The following is a 14180-nucleotide window of genomic DNA, read 5'->3' on the forward strand; positions in this document are numbered from 1 at the left end:
TTATTATTATAAAAGGGGGTTTTTACCGTTTAATGACCGGTTTGTCAATTTTATATCTTAAGTCGCAGTTAAAACCTAATGTAAAAAAAAATATAACTTAATTTAAAGCATAAAGTAAATGACAATAATTAAAGTACGATAAATTAAAGTGCGATAAAATAAATTGACAGTAAATAAAAGTTGCGATAATTAAAAAGTGCGATAATTAAAAGTGCAATTAAATAAAATGACAATAAATAAAAGTGCGATGAAATATGAAATAAAGGAATTATGCTTATTTAAACTTCCATAATCATGATGTTTGACGTGTTGATTTTAATTTATTACCATAGGTTAATTGTCCTTTGTCCTGGATTATTCGATATGTCCATACGGTTTTGTCCATAATAGTCCATCAGTCATAAATATAAAGTGCGAGAGTCTTCGTCAAATTATCCATACACCCGAAGTCAAATATTCCAACTAATTGGGGATTCGAATTGTAACAAGGTCTTAATACTTTGTTTAATGAATACATCAGGTTATCGACTGCGTGTAATCCAAGTTTTTATTACTTTGTTAACAATTACACCAATTACCCTTGAATGTAATCCACCCCTGTTTCAACTAGTCCATTAACTATTAATCCAGTCCAGTGTCCGGTAAAATGAACAATTATTGGTATTTATAGATATCCCACCCACCGTACTCGATTAAGCGTATGTGGTTATTTATAGATACGTCAAATTATAACCTTTATATTAAATTAATGAGGTATCGTTAAGTTAATATAAAACCCATTAATAGCCCATAGTCTAATTTCCACAAGTGTCATTCTTTTATCCAAACCCCAATTATGGTCCAAAGCCCAATTACCCAATTTTAATATTTAGCCCAACATCACGATTACTTCGGCATTAAATAAGCATAATAATAACTTAGCTACGAGACATTAATGTAAAAAGGTTGAACATAACTTACAATGATTAATAATAGCGTAGCGTTACACGGACATAATTTCGACTTACAAACTTAAAACATTCGCTAACATAACCTTATTATTATTAATCTTAAATTAAAATTAAAATTATAAATATATATATATATATATATATATATATATATATATATATATATATATCTTTTTTTTTTTAGAGTAAGAGTAAGGAAAAGAAAAAGATGTGTATTTTTCGTGCAGAATTCGATGGCTTTTATAGGCCCAGATTTTACTGTGCATCTCCGCGAGTGCGGAGCTTTTGCACTTTAAAACTCCGCGAGTGCGGAGCCTCCTTTTCCAGCTAACATTCTTGGGTCTTTTGACTGCCGACGGTTTTAATATATAAATATAATATATATATATAATTCATATAATTAATTATATATTATATTATATTTATATACATAATTAATTTGTAACTTTCGGTCCGTTGCGTCGTGTGTTATTAGTTGGTTCATGTCCTAGTTCCGGTTTTTCGAACGTCCTTTTATACGATTTAATAATTTGAACTTTGCGTTTTGCGGCTCGTACTCTTGTACTTTTGAGACGTTTCTCATCAATAATTTGAACCTCTTTGATTGTACTTTGTACTTTTTAGCTTTTTGGTCGTTTGCTTCTTCAATTCGTCGAATCTGCCTTTTGTCTTCACCTTTTATTATTTAAACGAATATCACTTGTAAATAGGACAATTGCAACTAAAAGCTTGTCTTTCTTGAGGGATAATGCTATGAAATATATGTTCGTTTTTAGCATTATCAAATATTCCCACACTTGAGCGTTGCTTGTCCTCAAGCAATATAGTACTTTGAATAAAAACATACTTGAATCACTTCTTTATTCTTCACACTTTGTATATCAGTGATTTCAATACGGCGGTATGAACAATGATAGTAACGATGTGGTTTACAGTCCCACATGACTATGAAAATTTAGATCCGTTACGAAATTGGATCTTTATGAAAACATTTGATCTTTTGAAAATTTAATCTAGCTTTTACCCTAGATAAGTTTTCCGGAATAACCCTTCACCGGTGTTTGCAAAATGTTTTTATGGGTTGTGTGGTTACAGATTTGAAAATTTTAGCTCAAAACTTGCGGTTTTGTGTCACCCACTTGCTAACCTTGTATTGGGAAAGCAACACGTCCAGTATACTTGCTCCGTATATTACTTTTTGATAAACTACCGTCCGATTGTAAAAGAAAGCGTTGAACAAGCAACTGTTAAGGCAATGTCCCGTGACATGCTTTTGATTATGGTCTATATCGTGTCGGATGCAATTACTATCCTTTGTAGGAGCAATAGTAAAGATCACCCTATGTTTTTTTTTTCGGTCTGGCACAAGGTCCTGTCTTCGACCACGCTATGCAACCACCATTCTTACGGTTGACACCCGATTTGGTTCAGGTGACCTAATGAATTCCGGTGAATTCTTAGGATTTTACGTTCAATGGTAATGAACGCATTGAAAATGGATTTTTGGAAAACAAATCGGTTTGTAATTTGATCAAAATATTTTCTTGTTCAAGTTCGAGTTTAGATATCATCTAATTCCATGAGTTTGTAATTCTCAATATTTAAAGTCAATCTCAAGGATTGAGTAATATTAGGCTTAAAAACTGATTTTTGATCTTTAAGGAGATTATCCTTTCTGGGTATCTGATTCATTAGTCTTATAAACTAATTTGAACGGTGCCCCCCATTCTACGAGACAGATCCTCTCATGGTTAGGATAAGTCTGAACACTTGGCGACCCTGTTTGATGCTGAGGTCCGTGGATTTCCAGCTGATTTTCGAGAAAACTTTTCAAGGTTTTTCGTAGACTCTACAATTGGTCTAGACAACAACTTCCTGACCTACATCAAGAAGCGCGTTTCTTTTTCAGAAGACTTTACTTCCTTTTAATGATGGAATTGATTCATCGTGTAGATCCATCTTTCTTTCAAATATATTATAATTTACCGGGTAAAACAGTTAATTTTGTCTAAAACAAAAGTATCTTCAATTATTTGTACAAAAATATGTGATATATGTTCTAAATAACTTGGTAATTTTTCCCACACTTGGCTTTTATTTTCCTTTCTTTGTCTTTTTATTCTCCTCTATTCCATTTTAAATGAATTCAAGCATTTTGGGTTGTTTCTCAATTCATGTCCTTTCCGAGGTAACAATAGTTTCGGTGTTAACACCTAGTTTTATCGTTCATAAATATGTATAAACATAATTTTGAGTTCATTAGTTAAAAATTTTGAAAAATTTTACTAGAAGTGGGTAGTCAATATATAAGACTAGGGCTCTTCTTTATTATCAGAGAGCACTAGATTCTAATACAACTACTGCGTTACTAGTATTTTTAATGGTAAACAAGTATATAAGTCAAAAATTTTAAAAAATTCAAAAGAATTTAACCCCTTCCCACACTTAAGATCTTGCAATGCCTTCATTTGCAAGAAATCAGTACAATTTAAATTATTGAGGGTGATTAGCGTAGAAAAATGATTAAATTTTACCAAAGTTTCCCATCATATTGGCGTTTGTTTGTTGAATGATAAATGGTGCACATCATTTGTTCATTCCTGCAGTTGTTATTTCACATATATTTTGCATCTTGTCGTCAAAATTAGTTGCTTTTGCTGAACTTAATGCCAGTCTTTGAAAATGCACTGTTTTACCCTGTTTTGTACATGAGATAAACTACAAACATATATATACATATTTTTGAAGTTGGATATATCACCCCACATTCAAAAATTATTAAGATCTAATAATAAAAGTTAGAAAATTATAAAAACTATTATAGTATCAAAAAAAATATTAAAAGTATAAAATTACAAGTTACCAAATAAATAAAAATAAGCATAAAAAAAATCAGGGTTGATGAGGATGGTGCCAGTAGGGATCCCATTCATAGCCGTATGTGCTGTAGAATGCTTGAGCTGGGTCATATGTAGTGTACGGTGGTCGGGTCTGTATAGTCCAGGGAGGAAATACGGGCATTGGAGTAGCAATGTAGTTTGCATTTATGTGTGCACGATGACTTATGATTTGGTTTTGATGATACTGCCAATCTTGAAATGCTCGTTGTCTAGCCATTTCATACTTATGATGAGCCATAAAAAGTTGCATTTCTGTTATCTGATTACCCCCTCCCGCATTACCTTGCTGTTGATCTCTCTCGACCTATGGATGCCTGCCATCATATGGTGCTGCAGCGTTGTTTCGTTTCTTTAAAACCTTAGCACCATGATACACGCGTAAATCTATCCTATCACGGGGTTCTGGTTCTGCCATTAATAATCCCCCGACTTCTATCCACACTGAGATGTTCAGCAATTAATGTAACAAAGATACCACCTCCTATTATGCTATTAGGCCGCATACCCCTAATCATAGTCGATAGATAATAACCCACACAATAAGGTATACTTACAGTGCTCTGTGGGTCTCGAATACACATGTGGTAGAATAAATCTTGTTCATTTACCTTCTCTTTGTTTATACCTCGCTGTGTAATCGAGTTTGCTAAAAACCTGTGGATTACTCTTAATTCAGCTCTATCAATATCAAGATAAGAGTAAGATCCCCCTTTGAATCGGTTATGGCTAGTCATTCTACTCCATATTTCGTTCATAGGAAACTTTTCATCAACCCTCCTACCATTAACTATTAACCTTTGACAATCATAAGATGCTGGTTCCTCAGGTGTATATATACGTAAAGCCTGAGCCATATCTAGTAGGGACATATGGCGCATCTCACCTCCTAATAAAAATCTAAGAAAACTTCGATCGGTTAAAGTAGATACCCGATCATTTATTTCAATACTACATAACAACTTCACACACCATTCTCTATATACAGGCATATATATGTTGAATAAACGTACCCAATCATTAAAAGTAGAATTACCATACCTTTGTGTAAGTAATTCTCTGATTGGTTCGGCTAATCCAACTGCTTCTAACGGATCCCATTCTATTATCCTAGGCACCTCAACAACATTAGACTGAAGGATGTGCAAGTTCCTCTGATATTTTGGATAGTCTATCCAAAGTCTGTCAAACCTCAAGTTTGGGTGTAAATTTGGTACATCGATATTTGAAAATGAAACAATTGGATGTGGTACATTTTGTCGATAAAGGTCATTAACATCCTGTTGTTCCGCATTCTCAGGAGGAGGAGCATTGCGAGCCTGGGATGAAGATTCACCCCTTTCAGTCTGCAAAACACATCAAACACAATTTTTTTGCATCCAAATATGCATTAGTGTTAGTAAAATCATAAATCAAAACAATTACAATGACATGCTTAAACCATATTAAACTTTATACACATTTTCATAATACTAACAATTATATATTTTTACAAATAAACTTATATGAAAATGTATACAACATTCCTAAACATTTAACTTCTAAAACATGTCAAAAATAATCATTAAAGCAATTAAACAGGTTCCACATGGCATTCATATCAATTAGATCAAGTTCGTGTATTTTTGACTCAAAAAGTCCACTTTAATCTTCATAAATCATGTTTAGGATCAAAGTTTTGATCATTTAGAAACCTAAACATGTTACACAACTCAATTTAGCATAAACTAACAACAAAATTCGGCCATAATCCATTTATATCAAAAAGCCCCAATTTTGCTCAAGAACACAAATCCTAGATTACTCAAAATTTGAAGTTTAAGGCTTCTAATCATGTTAAATAGCATCAATCTAGGTTATACAAGCATAATATACAATCAATTTAAGCACAATTACACTAAAAATCATCAGAATCAAATTAGGTATAAATTTGCTCAAGAACATTAAAAATCCGGATTAAAGAGTGTTTAGATGTATAAATTACCATTTTCCTTGAGTAACTCCTTGGTAATAATCTCCTCATTGTGATTTTAGCAAAAACTTTGATGATTTATGGTGAAAAATTATGAATTTGCGAAGTGTTTGTGTGTGTTTTTCGCAGAATTTGGGTGTGGGTGTGTGCAAACTGGTCTGTTCGACCAGTTTTATTTTTTTTCTGGAACTTTTCAACTCCGTGAGTGCGGACTTGGACCCATTGCAAACTCCGCGAGTGCAGATTTACCTTTTTTTTAAACCTTACACTTTTAAAATAAATAATTAAATTAATTTTTAAAAATTTGTTTCTTTTTAGGATGAGGGTGTTTCGGAACGATGTCCTAGTCCGTCCCTCGACAAAATTTTAAAAATTCGTCATTTTAGAAATCACATTTTTAATCTTATTGATCTAAAGTAAATTTTTGTTTTTTTTAAAAAAAATTCACACCAAACTTAAATTTAAAATGCATAAAATTATAAATTCATATTATTAATATTTTATACATACAAACTTATATTAAAAATATTAATTTTTCAAATATTTACAAACTTAAATATATTGATTTTAAAAAGTTTACAATATTAATTTAATATTTATATATTAAATTTAAAAATATGGTAAAAATTAAAATTAAAAATCTTTTTGGTCTTTTATCCCACTTTAATCAATCAAATATTATCAAAAATATATGCCCCTCTTTTCGGTAAAGTAATTTCGGTTCCATAATCTAGTTTTACTCCTGACGAATTTCTGAAATATTTTAGGTTGATTGATTAAAGATATTTATACCTTAAGAATAAACGGTAAATTTCGCAGTGATGTAATAAATTTTTGTATGATATCAATAATTTCGGTTACACATACCTAATTTTATTGAATACCAATTTAATACTTGATAGCGAACTATTCAGCGCTTATTATTAAAAGTAAAAATACAAACTGTACATATACTTACCTGTGACAAAGAATTCTCAGAGACCTGCTTTAGCCGACTCATAGGAGAGTCGTGTGATTTGGTTCTCCATAGCTATGTAAGCGTAACCTCGATTCTTCAATATCTTTTCTTCTAAACATATGAACGGTCCTTCTTTGCATAGAGTAACAAATTCGGTATTTGAATATGTTTGATTGTTTGAACATTTACCTTCATGTGACTATTTTCCGCATTTATAACATCTTTCAAGTTGTCGTGCTCTTCTTTTTGTTGCGGATTTTGATTTTCCTTTACCAAAATGCATCTTATGATGATCTTTCCTGAGTTCTTTCCTTACTTCATCACATCTGCTTCTTATTACTGACACCAGGTCACTCGGGAGTGTGTCATTATTACGTTTAGTAATCAAAGCGTGTAGCATTAGGCCATGGTTCAGATCAAAGGAATTCTTCATCTCGTAAAACCTAAAAAAAATAAAAATTCAGAATGGAGGAAGAAGACTAGTTCTTTAGGGTCTGCTAGGGAAAGACCATTCGGATTTCATTCTCGGAAACTACACGAAAACAGAATATCTAACTCTAACAGAAATATATATAACCCTAAAAAGATTCGATTCTCCCCACACTTAGTTAGCTGTGGTGTTGAAATTGTGATTAACTTCATTTTCAATTGGACTATCAACAACTTGTATATCTCTGACTTTTGCTTCAAGCCAATTGTTGATTTCCTCTGTAACTTTCACAAATTCAACTAACATTTCCTTTTATTTAGGCAACAAATTGGATACTAATCAGTTACATAACTTAAAGTTCCCCTTAATCCTAGCATCTTGAATCCATTTATAAGGTTTCTTCGTTGAACTGTTAAAAACAGGTTCATCTAATTTCGTATCATCAATAGGGTTCTTTGTTATCGGGTCATCATTGGTTGTTGCTTCATCTTCCCCACACTTAGTGTTTTTATTGGTTCAACAATTTTGGTTGTTGGAGATCTAAACTTTCAGTTCACAAAGGTGATCGATTTGTCACCATCCCTAAGTGTCATTCTACCTTCTCTTACATCAATGAATGCTTCGGTGGTTGCTAAAAATGGGCGACCTAAAATTAGAGGAATATCAAGATCTTCCTCCATATTAATAACTATGAAGTTTGCAACAAAGGTCAAACTTTCCACTTTAACAAGTAAATTATTTGCTATTCCAACCGGGTGTTTAATGGTTTGATCAAATAATTGAACACCTATTCTGGTTGGTCTTAATTTACCCACACATAATCTTTTGTATAAAGAAAGAGGCATAACATTTGCACTTGCTCCTAGATCTGCGAGTCCATTATACATAGCTGCATCGTTAAGCAAACAAGAAATGATAAATTCACCTAGGTCTCTTATTTTAGTAAGTAGAGTTGGTTTGTTAACCTTTCCCGGGTGATCTTTTCTTGGTTCTTTCACTTCTACTTTAACTTCTTGTTCACATTTTTCTTCGTTTCTTGGAATGGGAGGTTTGTATAGGAATTCTTCTTCATCACTCCAATTTGAAGCTTCCTCGTCTCCTAATTTTAGTTTTTCATATCTTGTGGATAACATATTTATGTTTTCATTCTGAGGGTTTTCTTGGGTGGTGAAATTATGATTGACTTCATTGTCAACTTCCATCAGACCATGTATGTAATGTTTCACTCTGTGACCATTAACTTTAAATTCAATCCCATTTGAATTTATTAATTCTACTGTTCCGTACGAGAAAACTCTTTTGACTATGAATGGTCCAGACCATCTTGATTTCAATTTTCCAGGAAATAACTTGAATCGTGAATTGAAAAGAAGAACTCTATCTCCTTCTTTAAATTCTTTTGAACTTCTGATTCTTTTATCATGCCATTTGTTCGTTCTTTCTTTATAGATTAACGAATTTTCGTATGCTTCATGTCTTAATTCTTCTAATTCGTTTAGTTGACTTAACCGTAGACGTTCGGCTTCATGTAAATCAAGATTACATGTCTTCAAAGCCCAAAATGCTTTGTGTTCAATTTCTACTGGAAGATGACATGCTTTTCCGTAAACGAGTTTAAAAGGTGTGGTTCCAATTGGAGTTTTGTAGGCTGTTCTAAAAGCTCAGAGTGCATCCTTCAATTTCATGGACCATTCCTTCGGATTTGATCCTACGGTTTTCTCTAGAATACGTTTTAATGCTCGGTTGGTATTTTCAACTTGTCCACTTGTTTGTAGATGATAAGCGGTTGAGATTTTATGAGTTACTCCATATCTTTTGAGAACTTTCTCAAGTTGATTATTATAAAAATGAGTACCCCGATCACTTATTAAAGCTTTCGGTGTTCCGAACCTAGCAAAAAGACGTTTTAAAAAGTTGACTACAACTCGTGCATCGTTAGTCGGGAGAGCTTGTGCTTTCGCCCAATTAGATACATAATCAACAGCAACGAGAATGTAGAGATTATTATGAGATTTTGAAAAAGGACCCATAAAGTCAATACCCCAAACGTCAAATACTTCACATACTTGAATGACATTTTGTGGCATTTCATCACGTTGACTTATTTTTCCGGCCCTTTGACAAGCATCACAGGATTTGCAAAGAAGGTGTGCGTCTTTGAAAATTGTAGGCCAATAGAATCCAGCGTCGTAAACTTTTCTTGCTGTGAGTTGAGGCCCATAATGCCCTCCTGTTGGTCCTGTGTGACAATGGTTTAAGATTTGACTAGCTTCATCTCCGAATACACATCGGCGTATTATTCCATCGGGACAACTTTTAAACAAATGTGGATCTTCCCAGAAATAGTGTTTTATATCACTAAAGAATTTCTTTCATTTTTGGTACGATAATCCTTTTTCAAGCAATCCACATACTAAATAGTTTGCATAGTCTGCAAACCATGGAATTTCATTATAATCTATCTTCAATAGATATTCATCAGGAAAGTTATGTTGTATAGCCGATTCATTTAGAACTTCTAATTCAGGAAAGTTATCAATACAAACACGCCATCCTGTTACAGTCCTAGTAGGAATAAGCTCATTTTTCTCATTTGTATGACAGTCATGCCACACTTCTTAGGTACGCATTGAACTGGGCTTACCCATGGACTATCAGAGATTGGATAAATTAAACCTGCATCTAGCAGTTTAATAATTTCTTTCTTAACAACATCTTGCATATTAGGATTGAGTCTTCGTTGGCGTTGCACATACGTTTTATGACCTTCTTCCATAAGGATTTTATGTGTGCAATACGAAGGACTTATTCCTTTAATATCATGAATTTTCCATGCAATAGCTGGTTTATGAGCTTTTAGCACAGAAATGAGTTGAGATTTTTCATTTTCCTAAGGGAAGACGATATTATTACAGGTAATTCAGATTCACCATGTAAATAAGCATATTCCAAATGGTTTGGAAGTGGCTTTAACTCTAATGTCGGTGGTTCTTCTATCGATGATTTGTATCGATATTTGTCTTCCTCTTTTAGCATTTGAAGTTCTTCTATTGTTGGTTCATATTCATTAGCCATAAGTGTAGCTAACATTTCAGCTTCATCAATTGGTTCAGTTCCTTCTCCTAAAAAACATTCTCCCGTTCCTTGTAATTCTGGAAATTCTTCTAACAATTCTGAATGTGAATCTATAGTTTGAATATAATAACATGTATCATCTGCAGATTGCGGTTGTTGCATTGCTCTATCAACTGAAAAGGTAACAGTCTCATCCTCTATACTTAGGGTCAATTTCTTACCGAACACTATATTATTGCTTTAGCCGTGTTTAAGAATGGTCTTCCTAATATGAGAGGAACTCGAGAATCTTCTTCCATGTCTAGAATAACAAAATCTACTGGAAATACTAAAGTACCAACTTTAACTAGCATGTTCTCCATTATCCCTCTAGGATATTTTACTGATCGATCGGCTACATGTATACTTATTCTTGTTGGTTTCAATTCTTCAAGGTCTAGTTTAGTGTATAATGAATATGGCATTAAATCTATACTAGCACCTAAATCTGGCAATGCTTCTATTGAACTAAGACTACCCAGAAAACATGGAATTTTGAAAATTCCTGGATCAGAGAGTTTTTCTGGTATCTTATTTAACAACACTGCAGAACAATTATCATTCATAGTAACAGCCGAGAGTTCTTCCATTTTCTTTTTATTTGTGATTAGATCTTTCAAGAATTTAGCATATCTTGATATTCCTGAAATTACATCAATGAAAGGAAGATTGCCATTTATTTGTTTAAACATATCCAAGAATTTGGATTGCTCGGCTTCAAGTCTTTCTTTTCTCATTTTACTCGGGTAAGGAAGTGGTGGTTGGCATGGTTTAACATAAGGTTTTGCCTTAACTGTGTCATATTCATTAACCTTTTCAACTACCGGTTCTTTTTCCTTATCTTGCTCAGATTGTGGTTCTTGTGGAGTAGGAACAGAGTCATCAGAAATTACAGGTATTTTCGGTGTTTTAAGTGTAATACCACTTCTTGTGGTAATGACTTTAGCTGTTTCATTCCGGGGGTTAGCATTTGTATCGCTAGGTAGACTTCCCGGTTTTCTTTCTCCTATCAATCTTGCTAGGTTACTTACTTCTTGTTTCAAATTTTGAATAGAATCTTGTTGATTTCTAAATGCTTGAGCATTTTGTTCATTGGTTTGTTTCTGAGATGTGAAAAATTACGTTTGAGATTCAACTAGTTTTGACATCATATCTTCTAAATTTGGCTTTTTATCATTGGTTTGTGGTGGTTTGTTTTGAAAAATAGGTCTTTGCTGATTGTAAGTATTATTAGATACTTGTTGATTGCTTGGACCTTGTTGGTTGTTGTATGGAACATTTCGGTTATAATTCTGGTTTTGATTGTAAATTGGTCTTGATGGTTGATAATTATTCTGATAATTATTTCCAGGCCTTTGGTTCATGTATGTAACATTCTCTCTTTGTTCCATTGTTTGTTTAGTACTTAGACAATCTTTTGTCAAATGTGGTCCTCCACACTGCTCACAACTAATTCGTATTGAGTGAATATCTTTAGTCATCTTTTCCATTCATCTTTCGACATCATCTATCTTTGCGGAAATGGAATCAAAGTCATGGCTAGAATCGGCTCTAGCTGCTTTAGATGATCTAATAATATCTTTTTCTTGGTGGCACTCATGTGAGTGGGAAGCAGTGTTATCAATAATTTTGTAAGCTTCAGTTGCGGTTTTCTTCATAATGGAACCACCAGCTGCTATATCGATGTCTTTCCGTGTAGTGATGTCGCATCCTTGGTAGAATATTTGTACTATTTGATAAGTGTCTAAACCATGTTGCGGACAACCTCTTAATAACTTTCAAAATCTTGCCCACGCCTCATATAGAGTTTCATTTGGCTTTTGTGTGAACGTAACAATTTCTCCTTGAAGTCTTACTGCTTTAGATGCCGGAAAGAATTGTTTAAGAAATTTTCCAACTAAAACGTCCCATGTATCAATCGCCCCTTCAGGTAACGATTCTAACCAATCTTTGGCTTTTCCTTTTAAAGTCCCGGAAAATAACATGAAATATATCTGTTCATCCTCCACTTCTCTGATTTTAATTATAGTACAGATCCTATTTGTGACAACCTGGAAATTTCCAACCAAATTTAAACTTTAATCTTTATATGTTTCCGACACGATAAGCAATATTTGTTAAGTTAAATTTCTAGAATTTTAAACCATGTTCATACATTCATTCAACCTCGACCAAGTTCCAACGATTCACGAACCATTAAACGAATATGATTATATATGTATATGTGTATATATATTATAACTTGAAACGTAAACAAAATATTAGATTAAATACTTTATATGATTGTATCTGTTTCAAAATGTTTATCAATGGAATTAGAAGATAAGATCAAATGATTGAATTATCAGATATATTGAATTATGATTACAAGTCTCTGTTGAAAGGCCCACGTTGATTTGAGAAATCTTTCCATTTTAACAATATTCGGAAAATGGTAAAGTGATTTATAAATAAGAACAAATTGTCAATCATTGAGAACTAGACAAAGGATAGTGAAAGATTGAATCTCATAAAGACTCGATTGATCTATTTAGTTTTAAACATACAAAAACGTTTTCAGTTTAAAAAGAACTTTATTATTAAAACGTATATAACTTTTATAAATATCTAGAACCACTTTTGACAACTCATTACTTAACTAGTATGATAAAGATAACGATATTTATATTTTATTTTATATATATAACGATTTAAATTAATATTATATATATTTATACGCGTATTATACGTACATAGTTTTATACTTTTACTATACTTAAACTTTACCTTTACTTTATTTTTACTTTACTTTAACTTTAATAATTCACTTTAATAATTCATACTTTAATAATTCACTTTAATAATTCATACTTTAATAATTCACTTTAATAATTCATACTTTAATAATTCACTTTAATAATTCAAAAATCTATTATAAATAGAATTCAATAGGTTTCATTATTTCATAGAAACTTGAAAATATTTTTCTCTAAACTCTCTCAATCGATTTACATATATATATTTACTCCGTATTATTTCAAGATATTATTAGTATACATAAAATATTACGACGGAGTGCTGTCCGAGTGATTTCGAAATTGTTTTTCGAGTGGGATAGGATTAAGGAAATTATGGGTTATAGCTATGGAGGTGATTGAGTATGGTTCATGGGTATGCTCGTGAGGTCAATATAGTGTTTATCATTTCCGTTGCGTCTACGTACCTTACCTGCAATATTGAATCTCAATATTGATACGTGAGTACTCATAATTTAACTTTTACATACTAATAGTGTATCCCTGACTAGTGCTCGAGTATTTAGGATTATGCATGCTTGTACTTTTAATATTGCCCTTAGACAGGTTAGGTTGAATGTTGAATTAGTTACACTTGCGGTTGAGATAAGGTATAAGATATGCATGTCCTTGGAAAGCTAGCGAAAAATTAAGAACTTTTCCTTTAGATATCGAATGGTTTCGATGAACGGATTAGAAGTTATAATCAATTGAATTTTTGATATTTTTATTAAAAATGATTATTATTATCGTCGTTTTTATCGTCGTTCTAGTTTTATCTTATTATTATGATTATTATTATCTTTATCAATAAAAGGGATTTATCATTAAAAATTGTTATTTTTTTTTATTATTACTATCGTTATTATCGTTAAAGTTATAATTAGTATTATTATTATTATCCAATTATTATTATTATTATTATTATTATTATTATTATTAGTATTATTATTATTATTATCGTTATTAATATATATATCATTATTTAAAAATGGTTATTGTTATTGTTATTATTATTATTACTATATTATCATTAAGATAATTATTAGTATTATCGTTAATAATATTATAGTAACTATCATTAT

This window comes from Rutidosis leptorrhynchoides, chromosome 6, assembly GCF_046630445.1.
Source record: "Rutidosis leptorrhynchoides isolate AG116_Rl617_1_P2 chromosome 6, CSIRO_AGI_Rlap_v1, whole genome shotgun sequence".
In the NCBI taxonomy this organism is placed as follows: Eukaryota; Viridiplantae; Streptophyta; class Magnoliopsida; order Asterales; family Asteraceae; genus Rutidosis; species Rutidosis leptorrhynchoides.